Consider the following 20,431-nt stretch of genomic DNA (forward strand, 5'->3'; position numbering starts at 1 on the left):
GGGGAAACATGCTGCAGGCAGAACAATCCCTAGGGCTGGCGGGTGCCTGCTGCTGCCACCACCACCACCACTACTGCCAGGATTGGGCCAGCACAAGTTTGTTGCTCTGCCCAGAGGAAAGCTTTATTTGGTAGGTTAGACAGCAGCCTTGACCCATATGGCCTTTGGCAAGCCCTGTCATGTGAAGAAGTGAGGTGGAGGATCTGGTATCTGGAGGCAGGCGGAGGTTCATGCTTAGATTGTGCTGTGGCAAAAGCAGTATACATCCAAATGGCATGTACACTGTACAGTGTACATCAGACACGCAGGTCTGTGGACCCAGTGTGTTAAGTGATAGAGCCCAGCAAGTGCCCCTCCATTTGTGTGTGTGTGTGTGTGTGTGTCTGTCTGTCTACCATCTCACTTTCAGCAGATCCTCAAGCTCAGTCTTCCACTATTACGCAAGAAGACCCCAGGTTTCCCTAGCCCTCTTCTCTCCCTTTCACTGACAATCTTTTGGAAGGAGTAGCCAGCATTTGCACCCTCTTCCTCACTCGGCACTGTGCACCTGCTGTGCTGCTCAGATCACCCTTTAAGGTTTCCAGGCCTGGCGATCCTCAGTGGCCAGCCCACGCTGCAGCTGTTGCCCATCTCCTTGGAGGCTGTCACACCCTCCCTTCTGGCATTCCCTTCCTTGTCCTCCCCCGCTGCAAGTGCCAGTGCGGGCCGAGGCTGTGTCCTTAGGCCAGTGTTCTTTTCCCCATGGCCCTCTCCTAGAGCTCTTTTTCACTCCCAAGGCTTAAACTAACACTCTTAAGGAAAGGCTGATCAAGTCTCTGTCTCTTACCCAATTCTTCCTGGTCACTTTAATTTGTAATATTCAAAAATCTTCACCGTGATGTTTCGGGAGCCCCTTAGACACTAGTCCCAAGCCTACTCTTCCTCTACGTTCTCTCCAACTATTGCACAGACTGCTGCTGTCCCTCAGTCACCTTTGTCTTGTCTCCCCCAGCCTATCCTATCTATTGTCTGTTCCCACTTCAGGGCCACAAAACCTCTTTGCTGAATGACCTAAATCATCCATTCACTTGTTTTCCTGCCCCAGGTCCATCTGTATTCTAGTTTCTCTTCCATGCTGCTGCAGAGAGGCCTCCTTAATACATAGCCTAATCAAGACCTACTGCTTTCACTAATGGCATAGCAGAAATAGTGTGGATTTCAGAATCTGGCTGGCCTGGGTTCAAATCTGAATTTATGACTTGCTGGTTTTAGTTGTTTGATCTGGGCAAGTTGCTCATTTTCCACGAGTGTCTGTATTCTCACCGATAAACAGAGATAGTAACCTGTCTCCCACTTGAGGTTGCCGAAAAGATTAAATGAGCTAGTATATACACAGAGCCTAGTGTCTGGTGGGTATTCAGTAAAGCTGGTTTTCTTCTTCCATATATTTAATAGCAATAGAGAGTGGTGAGGTCTCTGGGAAGCTGTAAAATATATGCTTAGCCTAAAGGCATTAAAATTTAAATGAAAAACAGACAAGCAAAAGAACTGGCATGTGCCAGGGTAGATCATCATTTAAGCTGGCCTATTGCTGTCACTTTGCAATCTCTAGACCAGGTAAACCTGAGGGGCCAGGGCAGGTGAGCTGGGATGGGGCAGAGCATAGTGGGGATAAGCTGAAATGAGCCCTTGGCAGGCAGAGTGGGGGCAGGCAGCATTAGAGGCTGATGCCCAGGGTTTAGGCATCAGGCACAGGATTCCAGTCCTTAGAAGGACTTGTGGGCAGAACAGACTACAGCTTTGGAGGAAGAATAGTACTTGGCAGGGAGCCAATGCAGGGACCCAGCCGAAGAAATAAAATGGACTTGGGAAGCAAAATACAGACTCTGGCTTGATCATCAGGAATAGAGCAGTTACTTTAGTGGAATCCAACTGTGTAGCCAGAGCAGGATGAGGTTGACTTGCTGCAAAGCCACCAGCCAGCACCCTTTCTGTTCTCCTTTACTAAGGTGGATGGCTTAGAGCAGCCAGGCTGTGCTTTGAATCTTCCCTTAGGGAGGCCCTTGACCCTGGAGGATGGAGGCAGGTGGGTGGGGTTAATCTTAGCAGAGAGTCCCTTTTCTACCTGGGTGATGTTAGGATTCTGAGGGAGAGGGTGGGCAGATGCCTATGATACAACCTGGGGAAATTAACCACGCCTCCCTGGGTTAAAGGCAAAATTATTTAACATAAAGCAGCAAAGGCATACATGCTAAGTAGATGCAGAAAGGAAGAAGTGACTAACGAATTGGGTGTGGTTATTACAGGAAGCCTTCCTGGAGAGTGAGAAGAGGTAGATGGGAAGGAACTTGGGCAAAGGCATTTCAGAGAGATAAAGGAAGAAGTGAATAGTCAGTTACCCTTAATGGATGGGAGTAGGTTATTTTGGAGCAGGTGGTTTATTTCAAAAACCAATAATTTGAGATGTTGCCTCAAGCTCTTAGTAGGCATTCCCACAGATTTCCTTGGAGATGTCCAGTGCCATGTGTTAGCTGTGGACAGCCACACACTAAATTTTTTCAGTCCTTCCTTGATGTATGACTTTAAGTGATTTGATTCTCTTACACTGGATCTTTCTAACAAATGGGCTTCTTTAGCTCCTGTCTCGTCCATCTCATAACTGCCATGCTAGGTTTTCTCAGCATCAATTCTGTTTAGATCATGTTAAACAGCTGTAGGGGCTTCTACACCCGATTTACCTGTTCCTACCTTTCCTCACATCATTTCTCCTGCCTAGATTACCTCCTATTTTAATCTGCTAATCTATGCCTCTGTCATCCTTTCAAAAATAAATTAAAAATTCATCTCTTATTAGGCTCTGTGTTGGAAGTCCCCAAGACCATCCTCGGGTTCAGTGATTTGCTGGGAGGACTTACAGGACTCAGCATATGGTCATACTACAGCAAAAGGATACAAAGCAAAATCAGCAAAGGGAAAAGGCACATGGGACAAAGTCCAGAGGAAACCAGGCACAAGCTTCCAGGAATCTTGGGAGGGCCTCCACAAGGGACTTCACAGTGGAATCACACAGAATGTGCTTAATTTCTCTGGCAGTGAGTTGTGACAGCATGTGTGAATGTTGTCTTCCAGGGAAGCTCATTAGAGACTCAGTGCCTAAGGTCTTTATTGAGGGCTGGTCATGTAGGCACCCTCTGTCTAGCACATGCCAAAACCCCAGACTTCCAGACGGAAAACAGATGTTCAGCATAAACCACATTGTTTACATAAACAGTTTAGGTAGGCACAGTGAGCCATTTCTATCAGTTTGGGTGGTGGGAGCCTTCCCAAAATCCAAGTTCCCAAATGCCAGCCAAGGGCCATCCATCCTTGCAAGCAGGTCTAGTCTCAGGCCTGCTGCGCGGATTCTTTTCTGCACAGCCCTCCTCCGTAATCCCACCTGTGCTGTCCTCTTGGTGCCTAACTATAGTTATGCTGTAGAGACAATTACCCTAGACAAGGAGCCAGAGTACCTGGCTTCCAGCGTTTGAAGCCCTTGAACTCCATTCTCCTCGTTTGGAAAAGGGGAATTGTAATTCTGGTTTGTAGACCTCAAGGTTGACTGTGAGGATCAAAGGAGATGATGTAGCTGGTCATTCCATCCATCCCCCTTGTTTGAGCACCTGCTTTGTCTAAGGCAGTAAGTGAGTATGGTGTGGTGGCTATGATAGTGGACAAGCCCGAGGTTGAATACCGACCCAGAAGTTTCCAGCCATGGAAGCTTGAACACATTATGTAATCCCCCTGAGTACCAGGTTCCTGATCTGTAAAATACCTATACTCTTAGGGTCGCTGCATGAATTAAGTGGAATAACCTATGTAAAGCTTCTAGCTATGGTATCTAGCACATTATAGGCATTCTGAGTGGCGGCTGTTAATTGGCGCAGGTATTAGAGTGTTTGCTCTGTGCCAGCACCTTGAGAAAGATAGGCACAGTCCCAGCGCTCCTTTTTGTTTGCTGGAGAAGACTAACACTGAACAGAAAATTACATAAACAATTGCATTCACGGTACATGCCATAAAGGAGAAGCATAGGGTGATAAAAGGGCATGTCATGAGGGAGGGGGAACTTAATCTGCCAGAGGAGGCGTGTGAAGGCTTAGTTGCATATGTGATGCTTAAGCTGGGCTTGGATGAGTTTAGTTCAGCCAGAGGTGGGGAGAGAGGGAGGAAAGGGTGTTTCCAGTAGAGCCAACAGCTTGAGCAAAGGGAGACCAGCAAAGGGAGGCCGTAAGGAGGGAAGGTTTTCTTCTGTTCATATGAAGAATATCAGAAAGACCAGAGAGGCTGGGGAATAAGGAGTGGGTGAGAAGAGAGCTCCCAGATGACACTGGAGACACGGGCAGACCACTGTAGGATGCATTAGTGATGTGGAACCTTAAGAGTAGTGGGAAGCTTTGAGAAGTTTTCATGAGTGACGTCAGCTTGGCTTTTTCAAAAACTCAATCAGCAATGCTTTGGAGGGGCAAGAATGGGTGAGGGGGGACCAGTTACAGGAAGGGAGACCAGTTTTAGCAAGGGAGATGGGGCCAGTTATAGGAGGCTGTTGCAGTGGCCAGGTGCGAGGGGCTATTATGGGGTTGGTCGTGGAGGTGGAGAGCAGGCAACATGTATTTATTAAATACATTTAGAGGCTTCTGTGACTGATTGGCTGTGGGGGGGGAAAGAAGGCCTTGCCAGGAACGATGCCAGTTGTAGGTGACAAACAGCAAGGTGGAGAGTGAGTCTCCACCAAGAGGGAGCCCTGGAGAGAGAGCCGCTTAGGAGAGGGGACATCCTGGTTCAGTTTGGATGTGCTAGCTTTGGGGTGCCTGCGAGGCATTCAGAAGGAGGCACTAGGTGGCAGTAGCACGGATGGGTCTAGACCTGGCACAGTCTGGGCTGGAGAGAGACATTGGGAGTTTTTGTTTATGCCTGGTCCTCGGGCCAGCACAGTGTGGTTTCGGGGCTGCTAAAGGGAAAGTATTTTAAAGTGTGGGTGTCGGGAGATGGAGGCCGGGGACTGAAGATTGACCATTGGCATGAGTGACCTAAAAGTCGCTGGCGACCTTGATGAGAATAGTTTGGGTGGCTGGTGAGGTGTGTGCCAGGCTGGAGTGGCTGAGGATTGGGTGGAAGGGAGGCCAGTGAAGATGGGGGTAAGGATGAGTCAGGAAGCTTGGCTGTGAGAGGAAGGAGAGCACGTATCTTAGGGAAATCTGAGGGTGAGGATTTTTTGTTTTACTTTAATCTTAGGAGAGATTTGTGATTGTTTGGATGCTGAGAGGGAGAGACCAATGATAAAGCCCGAGGGGGGGTGGTAGATGAGAATCGACATTGAGAGATCCCTGAAGAGGGGGGCAGGAGGCCAGGACAGGTGAGGGACAGGTGGGGAGATTGGCCCAATTCAGAGGTCACTTCTGCCACCACCCTGGGAGAGAAAGAGCAGAGCAGGGGCCTGTGAAAGGCGATGTGCAGGTCTGGTGGCAGGAAGTGGGGGTCGTTCTGGTCTGATGACTTCTATTTTTTTCTGTGCACTAGGAAGTGAAGTTTCCTGGTGCGACTGGGTGGAGTGGTTAAGGTGGTGGAGAAGAGAAAGGTTTGCAGTAAACACTGAAAACATGAGTGAGCTGAAAGGGGGATGCTGGCCTTGCACCGTGTTGCCTGTGACATGACGAAGTGTTGGAAAAGAACCTCGGCAAATGGGATTTTGGATCTCTAGCACCTTGTACGGAGCCTGGCTCTTAGGTGAGGGCCCTTACGTGTTTACTGAATCGAGTTGTTGGCCTGTCCGTCTTTATTCATCCTCAGCATTTCTCCCTCTTTCCCAGGTACTTGGTGCTCACAGGCCAAGGGTCCCCACCGTGGCACCTCCTCCAGAGGCTAATTCTCATTAGCATGTGAGCTAGGAGCCCTGCTCAAGCTTCCCTCTTCCAGCCCCTTGGGGCTGCCCCTCCCCCTCCTTACACTGACTGCCCCACCCCAGTCAGCCATCAGGAGCCAGCCTTGTCCTCTCCAGGTGTAACTGGTGGAATTTCAGGTCTTACAAACAGGTGAAATGAAAAGTTTAGGCACTAGGAAGCATGCTCAGTGGGAGAGAGGCTGTCCTGCTTTCTGCAGACGACCCCAAGGCAGCCATTCAGTCTTTGAATAAGTATTGATTGAACATCTATCATGTGTGCTGTTCTAAGTGCTGGGACCTCAGTAAACAAAGGAGACATTTCCCTGCTCCCATGGAGTGCCTTGTGGAGGGGGAAGACAGAGTAAAGGCATAAACATATGATACGTTAGATGGTAATAAGTGCTTTGGAGAAAAATGCTGGGGGTATCAGGGATGTTGTGTTTCTATGTAGGGTGGTCAGCAAAGGCCTTCCTTAGGAGTCATGTTTGAAGGAACAAGCCCTTTTAGTGTCAGGGTGAAGAGTATTCCAAGCAGGGGGAACAGCAAGCAGACAGCTCTTCTGCTATTTAAGAAAAAGCAAGGCCGGCGAGGCCAGAGTGAGCGGACAAAGGGGAAGAACCAGGAGTTGAGACAGAGAGAACAAGGGCCACATCACATTGGGCCGTGGCCTCTAAGGACACTGGCTTCTACAGCAGCAGAAGAGTGAGAGATCTGACTTCTGTTTTTACAAGTGTCACCCTGGCTGCTGGCCTTCAAATGGTCTGTAAAGGAGCAAGGTGGAGCAAGATACAGCTAGGAGACTAGTGCTCTAACCAGAGGAGAGATGGTGGTGGCCTAGACCAGGGTGGTGGTGCTGAAAGTGTGAGAGGTAGTTAGATCAGGGGTATGTTGGGAAGGAGGAGCCGGTAGGATTTGGTATTGTGAGGTGGAGAGTGAGAGAGGAGCCAAGGACGATGCCAAAGGTTTTGGTCTAAGCAGCAGGGTGATTGGCAGGGCCATTTCGCTGAGATGGAGGGAGGCGATGGGAGGAGAAGGTGGGGTGGGGATTTGATGTATTAAATTTGCAATGCCTATTAAATGTGGAGGAAGGAACTGGAAAGTTGGAATGAGTAGAGTTCACGGGAGACGTCCAGTTTACAGATAGAAATTGGGGCATTGTCAGCAATAGATGGTATGGAAGGCAAGAAGCCACGTGAGCTCACCAAGAGAATGAATGTAGATAGAAGAGAAAGGAAGTCCAGCACCAGCCTGGAGCTCCAGGAAATGGGGAGAAGGTGACCTTGAAGCTCCCACAGTGATCTCCTTGGTGCTTGTCACGCTGTCATAGGCTAGAGAATCTAGCCTGGGAACTTGCTAAAAAATCTGACTTCTAGTTGCTACTGAGAGATCCTGATTCTTAAATATATTATTTAGGGTAGGCTAAACTATTTTAACAAATAGACTCCCCAGACATAGCTTTGTTCCTCTGGGTCGAGGTGTCCAAGCCAGCATTTTATCATGCTCTGGGGCAGATTGTTAGGCAGAGCATCCAAGGACCTGACCCCTCTGAGAACTGGTACTATAGTTTTGTGTATATGCATGACCCCCAGCTGGACTGAAAACCCCTTGGGGGAACGGGAGCTGTCTGTGCATGCAACACCCTGTGCATGCAACAGGCACTGAAAATGTCTTGCTAAGAAGGAAGGATGGACACACATGGTTGTTAAGTGCTTGTTTATGTGCCAGGCACTGTGTGCTAGTAATTTATATGGATTAACACATTTAATGTTAACTCCAAGTCTTTAAATAGGTACTATTATTGTCCCACTTTTTAGATGAGGAAAAGGTGACACAGATAAGTGAAAGGCAGAAGGGATTGAACCCCAGCAGTCTGGCTCCAGAGCTGGTTGCTAACCATTACACTGTACTGTTTGTCCTCAAGACCTCCCCTTTAGTGTTGGTTGGGATGTGGTGCATTTTTTCCCAGCCATGACACAGAGCAGAGAACACTGGATTTGGACTGAAAAAGTCCATATTCAAATTCCTGCTATACCATGGACTAGCAGTATGATTTGGGGCGAGTTGCTGAACAGCTCAGGGCCTCAGATACTTCACTAGAGATATGGTGATGATAATATTGCCACAGGGTTAGTGGGGGGATTGGGCATGATATTGTGTGTAAAAGCTGCAAAGTACTAGCACATGTAAGGTATCATCATCATCATCATCATCTTGAAAAATCAAACTGCTGATCCCCTAGGATTACCTAAAATGCTGCCAGAGGGGTAGAGGAGATCACAGCAAACTCAACAGATCCTGCCTCTTCTAGATCAGTCCCTCTGTGCGCTCTTTCACTCATTGACATTTGTGCATGAGATTTGGTTTAATGAGTTCCAGTGTTTTAAAAACGATGTGAAATCCTTGGCTAGCTGACCTCTTAAGTCCTTCCAGATCTGACTGGCTCAGCTCTGGGGAAAAAGCCACTCCCCAAACCCTATCAACTTCTCTTGGGTCTCGTCTCTGGGCTCCCCACCTGCTCTCCCTTTTCCATTGTCCTGACCAAGCCTGTCAGTCCCAACAGCCCAATGTCAAGTGTTGTTCTGAGGGGCCTGTGTGTGGGCTGGATATCTGGAGTGTCATGGGGTAGTGGACCTTAGGCTGGGCTCGGAGGGTTGCCTCTGGTTCCATCTGCTTCCTCCATGGGCCTGGCGCTGGGCCAGAGCTGGCCCCGCCACTGGCCAGGAGGGGATTGCCATATCTGTCTCTAACTAAACAGCAACTCGTGCCCCCTCCACTGGCTCTCTCAACTCTGGGCAGTTGTCAGTATGTACACGTCTGTGGTCAGCTTTGGAGATCTGAACCTAACACAAAGGCAGCCGTCGATGAGCATTTGTGGGAGGATGGGGCGCAGCTAGAGTGATGTTGACCTTTGCTAGCTAAAAGTCACCAAAAGGTCAAGCCAAGCTTTTTGGATACTCATTGGCACATCTGTTCTGTAGCCTGCCTGGGGTGATCTCAGGTCTCTCCCCTTTCCTCACAGCACCCTTAGGCCAGGGAGGGTGGGGCTAGGCTTAATCCTTGCTTGAAAATGCTTCTGAACTGCAAGCTAAGTATAAACTGTCTGTTGTCAGTGTACCCAAGCCAGTGTACCCAAGCCACCATGTCCCTCACAGGGCCATGGAATTTCAATCACCTTCTGAGTGTGTGTGCTGTGTGCATCTGTCTCTGTGAGCAAATAGGATGGTCAGGAAAGGAGAAAGGGGAGTCGACTGTGAATCTGTGATGATAGCCCCATAACTCGATGAAGCGGGGAGACCCATGTGCTCTTGGAAGTGCAGTCAGGGTGGAGAGAAGTGAGAGCTGTGGCCTGAACAAAGGGCAGAGGGTGGGGCCAGCCTGGGGAGCCCATGGAGAGTGGGGTGCTGACAGAGCTTCCAAGAGTTGGTCAGTGCTGAGAGGAGAACCAAAAAGTACAGTGTCCCCAGGGCCAGGGGATCAGGGAATTTCAAGAAGGAAGTACCAAATGCCACATAAAGGGCAGGAGAACAGCGACTTGGGAGAGACTAATTGGCAAATCTGGTTATGTGATTACAGTTTAGAACATCAAAATAACATAATATGCTTTTCCGGACTACATACATACACACACCCGCAATACTCAGATGATTTGGGCCCCCCAGTTCATTCAAGGTAGAGTACAGATGAGCTCAGGAGGGTAGGGAAGTCTTCAGCAAGGTGCTGATGGGATCTGATGAGGGGCACAGGTCTGCAGTGCATTCTGGAAGGTGTGTTTCCATTGTGCACAGCTCTGGGGCTAGGAATGGGAGGTAGGAGAGGAGGGAGAAAGTGGCTGGTGGGCTGGAGCTCCAGGGGGTGAGGAATGCTGGCCTAGTGTGCTGCATTTCTGTTACCCTATCAGTGTCTGTGTGTGGCAGGTTCTCAGCAAAGAAATGATTGAGTGGATGAATAAATGCTTAGTGGGAGATAGTCCAGTGTAACCAGGAAATCAAAACAGTGCACTGGGTGAATTGAGGAGGAAAACGTGTTTGGAGGATAAAATAGAAGAATGAGAAAGTGGCAATAGAGAAAGGCAGCGCTGGGTAGAAGGAAAGCAGTTAGATTAGTTATGGGGCCCAGGTGAGGGAGCAGCACCTTGTGTGAGCATGGCAGGTGGCTAATGAGAAAGCTCATACGTATGTATCTGAAAGAACCATGGAAATATGTATGGCTTGGTGAGTACAAGTGGATGTAAGTCAGCAGTGCTCTGTGCCACCCAAAAGGTGGTGGTCGTGACCCTGAGCCTTACTAGAATTGCTGGCTGGAGACAGGGGAGAGTGGGGAGGGGCAGGCTCCCGGGGTGTGACTGTGAGCAGACCAGTCTGCTGAGCACGTTCCCTTCTGGGCCTGGCAAGGGGAGAGGGACACAGAAAGAGCAAAGTCCGTGCACGTCTAATGGGTGGGTGAGGAGACAGACATGAGAGGAATTGGGGAAGGAAGTGGTGATAATATTTTGCTGAGGCCAGTCTCCAGGGGGTTGGGGTAGTTGTCTTCTCACTTAGGGGGGTGCTTTCAGGAAAAGGGATTAGGCTTTCTCTTTGTCCCGAGCACCTCCTGATTTCCCTCCCTTCACCTTCACTTTTTCTCATCTCACTGAATAGCACCCCCTCCACCTAGGGCTTGGGGCCCGAATCCTGAGAGTCAGCCCCGATTCCTTCTGTGCTGTCAAACCTCACGTTCAGTCGCCAGGTCCTCTTGATTCTCCTGTGAAAGTATCCTCAGTGCCCCCAGTTGGCTTCATGCCTGCCCCCCCCCCCCCCCACAGCCCAGCACTGAATAGCACCCCCTCCACCTAGGGCTTGGGGCCCGAATCCTGAGAGTCAGCCCCGATTCCTTCTGTGCTGTCAAACCTCACGTTCAGTCGCCAGGTCCTCTTGATTCTCCTGTGAAAGTATCCTCAGTGCCCCCAGTTGGCTTCATGCCTGCCCCCCCCCCCAACCACAGCCCAGGCCTGGCTGCCTCTCCCTGACTGTGGCAGCATCTCCACTGGCATGCACGATGGCCTCCCAACCCTCTACAGCCTATTCTCTGTGCAGCATCCAGAACGGGTTTTCTAGATCCCAAAGCAGACGCTGCCAGTAGATGCTTAAAGTTCTCACACAGCCTTCCATTGCTCTGCCCTTGGAGTAAGTCCAGATTCCTTCCCATGGCCCCCAGGCCTGTGTGCTCCAGCTCTGGCCTTATCGCTTCCTGCTCTTCCTCTCATCCATGACACTTCAGCAACACTGGCTCCTTTCTGTTTCTTAGATGTGGCCAGTCCTTTCCCAGAACTGACGGTTGTCCTCCTGCCACTCCTCACACTGCCCCCTTTCATCCTTCAGGTTGCTGCTGCTCCAGTGTCACCTCCTTCATGAGGCTTTCCAGTCTGAAGTGGCTGCCCCTCCTTATTTTCTTCAAAGAGGTTTTCATAATCTGTAATTCCCACCTTTGTTAAATCCTTGTCTCCTCCATTAGGTTGTAAACTCCACAGAAGCAGGTGTGGACCATCTATCTTGTTCATCCTGGGCCCCTAGAGCCAGGTACAGTGCCTGGCATGTGAGGCAGTCAGATTATCCTTGGAGTGGGGGGCGTGGATGGAGGGGTACAGGGGCAAATGTTTAATACTAATCATAGCCCTTCCAGCATTTCCTGTGTACCACCATTATAAGATCTTCATGCATAGGGGAGTCAGCAAACTTTTTTGGTAAAGAACCAGATTGTAATTATTTTAGGCTTTGTGGGCCATATGTTCTGTGGCACAACTATTCAACTCTGCTGTGGTAGCACGTAAACAATCATAGATAATATGTAAATGAATGAACATGGCTGTGTTCCAGTAAAACTTTATTCATAAAAACCAGTGGTGGGCCAGCCAAGAACTTACGTAATCTTCAGAAATTCTACGGGGCAATTACTATTATCATTATCACCATTTTACAGATGAAGAAACTGAGAAGCCTGGAGACTAAGTAACTTGCCTCAGGTCACATGGCTGTGAGGAGCCAGGTTTCGAATGCAGGCAGGTTCATTCCAGAGTCCACGGTGGTATCCACCATACCATGCTGCCCCTGGGTGGACCTTGGAGAGGCAGGAAGCCCCCCCCCCCCCCAGCTCCTTCTCATCTCCTGAGGGCCTCTACCACTTCCTGGCACTAGGGCCACTCCAAGCCTCAGTTCCCTCATTCAAAAAATGAGGAATGGGGCCGAGCCTGTGGAGCACTCAGGAGAGTACGGCGCTGGGAGCACAATAGCGCTCCCGCCGCGGGTTCGGATTCTATATAGGGATGGCCGGTGCAATGCGCTCACTGGCTGAGCGCCGTGGCGGCCGGTCACAAAAAGGATTAAAAAAAAAAATGAGGAATGATGATAATATACATGTTGTAGGGTTATTATCAGGATTGAATTAGCCTGGACATAGCCTCCGTAAGTGGAATCCTAGCCCATATCCGATTCCAGTTCCTTAGATTCCATTCACATCTTTTCATATCATCATCTCCTTGCCCTTGGCATCAGTCAGAGCTGTCTTAGATTGTCTTCATGGCCCTGTATCCAACAGCCCTTTTCTGCTGTGGCCTTAACATTAATCTTGTTTCCTTCCTTATTTACCAAACATTGACTGAGTCCTCTGGACACTTAACGAGGATAGCCTCTCCCTCGAAGAACTCCTGAGTCTTTCTCTCTCTCTAGGGGCAGGGGGACAATGGGTGCCCTTAGCTCTTACGCTCCCTTCGCTTTGCCAACAGTGTTTGCTGTGCTGCCAGGAAAATGAGGAACCAGACTTCCTGACAGTTTGGAGAGAAGTCACACTTCCCTTCAAAGGAATTACAACCTTCTTCTGTGAAAGTGTCAGGAAAAGAAAAGGAAACACACCCTGTCTCTGCCTCTGAGACACCAGAGCCAGCCATCCTGGGGCCAGGATGGTGGATGGGTGGATTGTTGCCACATCTTGTCCAGCTGTTGGGGTGTCACCTGGTCTCTGCGTGATCTGCCCACCACCTTAGGCCTCATTACTTCTGCCTTTCTCCAAGTCCCTTCCTCTTTGTCTAACCTGCCTGGTTAAAGTCATATAAAACCAGTTTCTCCCACAGGTTACCAGAGGTTTTTTGGTTGTTGTTGTTGTGTTAAGCTGTGGAAATAATCTAGCCAACAGTGAAGAGGAAGAGAAGGTTAAGGGTTGGAACAGAGCCCTAGCAGTTATCTGCAGGGACTTCTATTTCAATTGCAGAGGAAAGATCTCTCTGGGCCATTGCAGACAGAAGCTTTGGAACAACTTTGAGCCTGTTTCAGTTCTCCTTTGTGCCATGGGAATAATATAATGGATCAATTGCTTTCTGTCCATGTCCCCCCACCCCCCCGGTCGCCTCCTTCTTTTTTACTTTCCTGGTAGTATTTGTTCTTCCTGGAAAAGCAGAATCACAGAATTCAAGGCCAGCTGTGACCTTGAGGGAGGGAATTCCCTACCCTTCTAGCAAGTGAGCATCTGGCAACTGACCCAGGGCCATTCTCTTTTAGAATACTGCTCAGGGCATGGATTCCAGAGGCTCCTTGGGTCACTGCATCTTGGGGTTGGGCATTTTAACTTTTCCTTTTCACCGGCCACAGTCTCTCCTCATTTAAACCCAGGACCCTTTGTTGGGCATTGATGGGTTTGGGGGGTTACATATTTGCTCCCTCCCCATACTGTTGAGTGCAGGTGTTAGGGAGTTGGCTCCTTACGCTCCCAGTGTGGCCTGAGCAGAGCTGAGTAATGGGCAGTTTGCCTTCTGTCAGCCCATCCCATGACTGGGCAGCTTTCAGTGGCCAGTGTGGTATCTCCATGGCCTGAGGACTATCCTGGAGCTCCTGGCTGACCGGTGTGCCCCCACCTCATTACCTGGGTGCTGTGAGTTTCACTTCCCAGAGAAAGCAGTCTCTCTTAACTCTCTAGCTGTAGTACCCTTCCCTTACAAAGGAGCCTCGGGAAATGGCCGTGGGCCTCTCCTGTAGTCCTCCTACTCCTCCCAGGTTCCACTGTACATAAGAACAGCTCCTGGGCCCTATGGTTGTTTCTTTCTTTCTTTTTTTTTTTGCAGCTGGCCAGTACAGGGATCTGAATCCTATGAATTTTTTCTAATCTAGTCACTAATAATGGGAATCTCAGGCCTAGAAAGGAGTGGAGGGTCACAGAAGGCTAAAGGGGAGATGCTTAGGGGGAAGCAGCACTGATTACGTCCCAGGAGGGTGTGACACAAAGGCAGTGCTTCCGCAGTGGCTATGAGTAGGGATGATCAGACAGTTGACTTTAGTACCAGCTTCAGAGTTTTCCCATGCTCTGTCTTTGGATGTCTCACCTTTCCAAATCTTATTTTCCTGGCATAGATCTACATCTATTAGTGAGTAGGGATGATCAGACAGTTGACTTTAGTACCAGCTTCAGAGTTTTCCCATGTTCTGTCTTTGGATGTCTCACCTTTCCAAATCTTATTTTCCTGGCATAGATCTACATCTATTACATCGAACACCATCACTAAAATGATAAGAAAATTATTTACAAAATGAAACATTTTAATGTCCTGGGCAGTTTTAAAATTAATCATTTATACCAAAAAGGAAAAGTAGCTATTCTTAGGAATCATATAATTTATTCTGACTAATCATGTAATTTGATAAATCACATACTTCTTATTAATCATGTGATTTATTCTGACAAAAGAGACATGAGATGCTGGCTGCTCTGACTCACCCCCATTCCCCTAAGACTGTCCCTAAGACACCCCAGGCTTGACATGTCTCCTACCCACGTGCTTTGCTTCCTCTGCTTCTCTCTTTCACTCTCTCATTGGTGCCATCATTTACGTCTTCTGCTGGAACTGGGAGCCACCCTCAACTCTCCCCTCCCTTAGCCCTCCCACCTAATCTGTGTCTGAACCTGTGCATCTTATCTCAAAAATCCTTCACAAGCACAGCTGCGCTCTGCCACTACTTTAGATCAGGCTGTTGTCACTCTTTGTTCCTCTGTTGTGCTAGCCTCTTCTGATAGATTCCTAGTGTGGGCCTGTCCAGATCAAAGCCCCGGGATATGCACGGCCCTGACCGTGGTATACCTTCAAGGGCTCTCCACGACGTGCTCCTACCTCTGCACACTAGCATCTCACAGACCTTTCCAGTCACTTCTGACAGTCAGGGAAGTTTAGTTACATGAGAATCAGCTACACACGTGATGGGAAGGCTGGGAAGACATACAGGAGACTCAGAGGCAGCTCCAGGGTGAGCCATAGCAGGAAGCTGCCTACCCCCTCTAGAGCTGAAGGTTCAAAGGGAGGAGACGGTGTTTCTGCAGCTTAGGAGTTGGGGGCCATGCTGGGCCTGCCTGGGGAGGGTGGGGGAATAAATCCACAGAGAGAGGGGCCATCTGATGGTGATTAGAGCCATGGAGGAGACCAGTCACTGTTGAGATGCTGCCCACCACCATGGGGTGGGGGAAACCCCCTGGCTTTTCCCGTCCTTCTGCACTTCAGTCTCCTGCCAGTTCTTCTCACTGTCTCAATCCAGCCAGAAGCCAAGGAGCTTGGAAAACAGAATTTGTGGGGTCAACCCTCACCCAGCCTCAGAGTGCAGACCAAGGCAGAGCAAGAATGGAGAGTGGATCTGAGCAAACAGGCAAATGACTGGCATGTTACCTTAATCGCACTTTAACCACAGTTAATTATTAACCATTCTAGAACTTTTATGATACCCTGTGGGAAATTCTTTCATCGCCTTCATCTAAAAAATGCCTCCTCTTTCTTTAAGACCAGCCGAGATGTTTTCTTCTCGGTGCAGTCAGAACAGACACGCCAGAAAATATTAGCTACCCAACAGTTCTAAATCTCTTTTTGTGGTACTTGCCACCAGGATATTGTAATTTATTGTTTCCATGTCTGATTTCCTCTGCCCTTTGAGGATCTCAAGGGCAGACGTGATGTCACGGTTTTCTGCATTCTCAGGAACTGACCCAGGAAGTAGCACACAATCAGTGCAGGGATGCATAGACAGGCTGGCTGTGGAGGTGTCTTGCCCAAGGTTTCATAGCTGGTAGGAGGCAGAGCAGAGATAGAGCCCAGGTCTCTGGTCCTTCTCATTCTGGGATTTGATCTGTAGTAACCAGTAACCTAAGAATCAGAACTTGAAAATCCTGGAGACATAGTTCCTGGCTTATATCTGATGAACTGTAATGTAATATATAAAAACATTCTCAAATTTCCCAAACCTTCATTAATCCAAACAGGATGTTAGGGGGCCATGATGGTGGTGTGAAGAGACAGACAAGGATCACCTTTCTTTGTTAAACCTGAGACTAAATTCTGTGAGATACGTGTCCTTTCTCTTGTAACTAAAGGCTAAACTCAGACTGCTTCAGAATGTTAGACTGTTTATTATGTGTTCCCCGGAAATGAATCAGAAGAAATATGTTAAGTAAAGAATTTGAACCATGCCATCGACAGTTTTCCTTTGGAATTCCTAAAACATTCTCATGGAAAACGTGTCAATTTCTGTAATGAAAAAATGGCATTTAAAAGAAACTTAGTAAGAGTTTTTAGGGAGTGAATGGGATGTGATGTTTTTCTTGTCTTTTTTGGCCTAGTAAATCTGCAGAGGGACCACACTGTGCATTCCACCAAAGGCAGGAATAAGACTCTGCTGACTGCAGAAAGGCAATACATGAGTTCTGTTATTTTCTAGATGATTTTTTCCCTTATTTGCAAGAACTGAATTCTTTTGCTGTTCCTGTTACGTAAGCTATTGTACACAGAGGGGAAAGACTTTAATAAAATGGGATGCTTACTCACTTCTACTAAATAGCTGCTTGGGAATGATAGAGTACCAGCTGGAAATGTCTAATTATTTAGAGAAATATGTTTGTTAGGAGAAGAAACATCAGCCTTTATTGTCCTGTTATTGGGCTCTCTCATGTCAGTGAGCACAGTGAGTCTAGGCCTGAGGAAGCTTCAGAAGCAGACGTACGCGGTCCTGGGAGACATCACAGCTCCATTTATACATAAGAACCCCACCCTGAAACGTCTAAAATCCATATCTTATAGCTGAATATAAATGTTTGTTTTTTAAAATGTACGAGATAAAAATGTCATTTCATAAAAATAAATACTGGACAAGCAACAACAGAATAGACAGTGAACAAGGTTAGTGGATGACTTAGGCATGTTGAACAGGTCCAGGAAATATACACATGGGTAGGGCTTTCAGGCCTCAGGCCTTTGCTGTCTGTTCAGCAGGAGCAAGGAGACTACCTGTGAGAGTCTTGACAGGCTGGGCCTGCCAGTACACAGCTGACAAGACACAGGCCCACGCAGCAGCCTAACAGAGCAGTGGTTCCCAAGCTGTGCCTCAAGGGGCCCGTGGGTGCTGGAGCAGCTCCTACTGGGAAACTACTTAATGGGATCTTACTTACTTCAGGTAAGGGTCAATTGTGTGCATCATAGTTTTGTCTTTTGCACAATGTCATAGCCTTTTTAGATTGGCTTCTTAGTGAATACGTTGAAGGTTCCTCCATGTCTTTTTATCGCTTGATAGCTCATTTCTTTTTAGTGCTGAATAATATTCCATGGCCTGTACCATGAATTGTTTATCCATTCACCTGCTAAAGACATCTTGGTGCTTCCAAGTTTTGGAAGTTATGAATAAAGCTGCTATTAACATTTGTGTGCAGGTTTTTATGTGGACATAGTTTTCAACTCTTTTGGGTAAACACCAAGGAGCACAATTGCTAGACTGTATGGTAAAAGTATGTTTAATTTTGTAAGAAACTGCAAAACTGTTTTCCAAAGTGGCTGCACCATTTTGCATGAATGAGAGTTCCTGTTGCTCCATGTTCTCTCCAGCGTTTGGTGGTGTCTGTGTTCCATGTATAATGGGTGTATAGTGGTATCTCACTGTTTCACTTGCATTTCCCTGATGACATATGATTTGGAGCATCTTTTTATTTGCATATTTACCATCTGTTTATCTTCTTTAGTGAGTTGTCTGCTAAGGTCCCATTTTTGAATTGGGTTGTTTGTTTTCTTATCATTGAGTTTTAAGAGACCTTTGTATATTTTTTTTTTCTCTTTTTGTCTTTTTTCGTGACCGGCAATGGATTGCAACCCTCAGTGTCGCGCCCGTACCAGATTTTTTTTCTCTTTTTGTCTTTTTTCGTGACCGGCAATGGATCGCAACCGTCAGTGTCGTGCCCGTACCAGACCGGGACCGGCCACGGGATCGCAACCCTTGGTGTTGCTCCCGCACCTCGCTCAGCCAGTGAGCGGCTGGTCTGTATGTGGGATCCGAACCCTCGGTGGGAGCGCCGCCGCGCTTCCCAAGCGGTGCACTGTAGCAGTGCGCCACCGGGCCGGCCCTGACCTTTGTATATTTTGGATAATACTCCTTTATCGGATATGCCTTTTGTAAGTATTTCCTCTCAATCTGTGGCTTGCCTTTTCAGTCTCTTCACAGTGTCTTTTTCAGAGCAGAAATTTTAAATTTTTTTTTTTTTTTAAAGATGACCGGTAAGGGGATCTCAGCCCTTGGCTTGGTGTTGTCAGCAAGTGAGCAAACCGGCCATCCCTATATAGGATCCGAACCCGCGGCCTTGGTGTTATTAGCACCGCACTCTACCGAGTGAGCCACAGGCCAGCCCAGAAATTTTAAATTTTAATGAGTGTAGCTTACCAATTCTTTCTTTGGTGTTGTATCTAAAAAGTCATCACCAAATCTAAGGTCATCTAGATTTTCTCCTGTGTTATCTATCTAGGAGTTTTATAATTTTGCATCTTACATTTATGTCTGTGATCCATTTTGAATTAATTTTTGTGAAGAGTGTTAAGTATGTATCTAGATTCATTTTTGTGTGTGTGGCTGTCCAACTCCTCCAGTGCCATCTGGCGAAAAGATTGCCTTTGCTCCATTGTCACACAGAGCAATAGCCTTTGCTCCTTTGTCAAAAGCTAGTTGAGGGGCTGGCCGGTTGGTTAAAGTGCAGTGTTGATGTTGTGGAACGATCTTGGCAAGAAAGCTCCAGACACTCGGGGAGTTGGAGAGTCAGAAGTTTTATTACGTGCGGGACTCAGGTGGACTTACATCCTGAAAACCTGAGACCCTGAATATGAGTTTGACAGGGTATTTATAGGCAATAAACTTAGGTTTAATCTTGTATCTTGGACTAACAGCTGTTGATTTTAGTTTTTCCTTACTTATGTGACTTAGGTGAACAGGCAAAATTAGAAAGACAAGCGGGGCAAGCTAGCGATATTACAGAAGCAGAAATGCCTGTATGCAGTTGATTATTAACTAGGCTGAGTCCCAGGGGCCCTGGGAAATAAGCACATTTAGTTACAGAGGCATTTTACAAGTCAGAATTGAATTTTTGAATTTTTCCTTATTATTGATACCACCAAGGTCAAGGGTTTGGATCTCTGTGCTGGCCAAAAATAACCAACCAAACAAAAAACTCAGTTGACTATACTTAGGTGTGTCTATTTCTGGACTTTTCATTATGTTTTATTTTTCTCTTTGTTCCTTCACCAATGCCACACTGTAGCTTTATTTACAGTAAGTCTGAAGTTGGGTAGTATCTTCAGCTCTGTTCCCTTTCAATATTGTGTTGGCTGTTGTGGGTCTCAGGTCCTCAATATGTTGTGTTGCTTTTTTCTTTTTTTTTGGCAGCTGGCCAGTACAGAGATTTGAACCCTTGACCTTGGTGTTGTAACACCATGCTCTAACCAACCAAGTGAACCAGCCAGCCCCTGGGTCTTCAGTTTTTAAGAGTGTAAAGGGGGGTCCTGAGGCCAAAAAGTTGGAGAACTGCTATTGTAGAGAAAGATGGATATACACACCGATGGGCATAATGATTCTGTGCTATGAAAAGGATACAGTGTAGGGGAGGGGAGCCTGCATTGAGTTTTGAATATTCCACTGCATTGTTCTGGCGGCTGAGGGAACCTGTCGCTTTAGGTCACATATCTAGGAGTCCAAAATTAGATGCTGTGTGACACAGACATGAGCTTGGTCTCAGGAGGGAATCCCAGAGGGGCACAGAACACAACATGAGGGCACAGGACATGAAGCATAGACCTCCCTTGGGACTAGAGAACATGGTAGATTAGGGTAGTTTGAAATTGGTTCTTCTAATTTTCTGAAAGATGGGTCTTGATTATTAGGGTTGTGCGTGTAAATCAAATACTATGCCTCTTCTTCAGAATTAAAACTTGTTAAATCCCAAGGGAATCATGTTGAAAGGGGAACAGTCATGTCTTACACTGCTCACCTAACACCTTTGATGTTTGCTAGAAACACAGGCAGAGGGGAAAATGGAGGCTTTGGTCCCCAAACCCAGTATTAAAAAAAAAATCCCCAGTCAGGGGCCGGCCCGGTGGTGCACTGGATAGTGCGCCGCTTGGGAAGCGTGGCGGCGCTCCCACCCGAGGGTTCGGATCCCACGTACAGACCGGTTCCCGCTCACTGGCTGAGCGAGGCGCGGGAGCAGCACCGAGGGTTGCAATCCCGTTGC

This window comes from Galeopterus variegatus, unplaced genomic scaffold (assembly GCF_000696425.1).
Source record: "Galeopterus variegatus unplaced genomic scaffold, G_variegatus-3.0.2 Scaffold3045, whole genome shotgun sequence".
Lineage (NCBI taxonomy): Eukaryota > Metazoa > Chordata > Mammalia > Dermoptera > Cynocephalidae > Galeopterus > Galeopterus variegatus.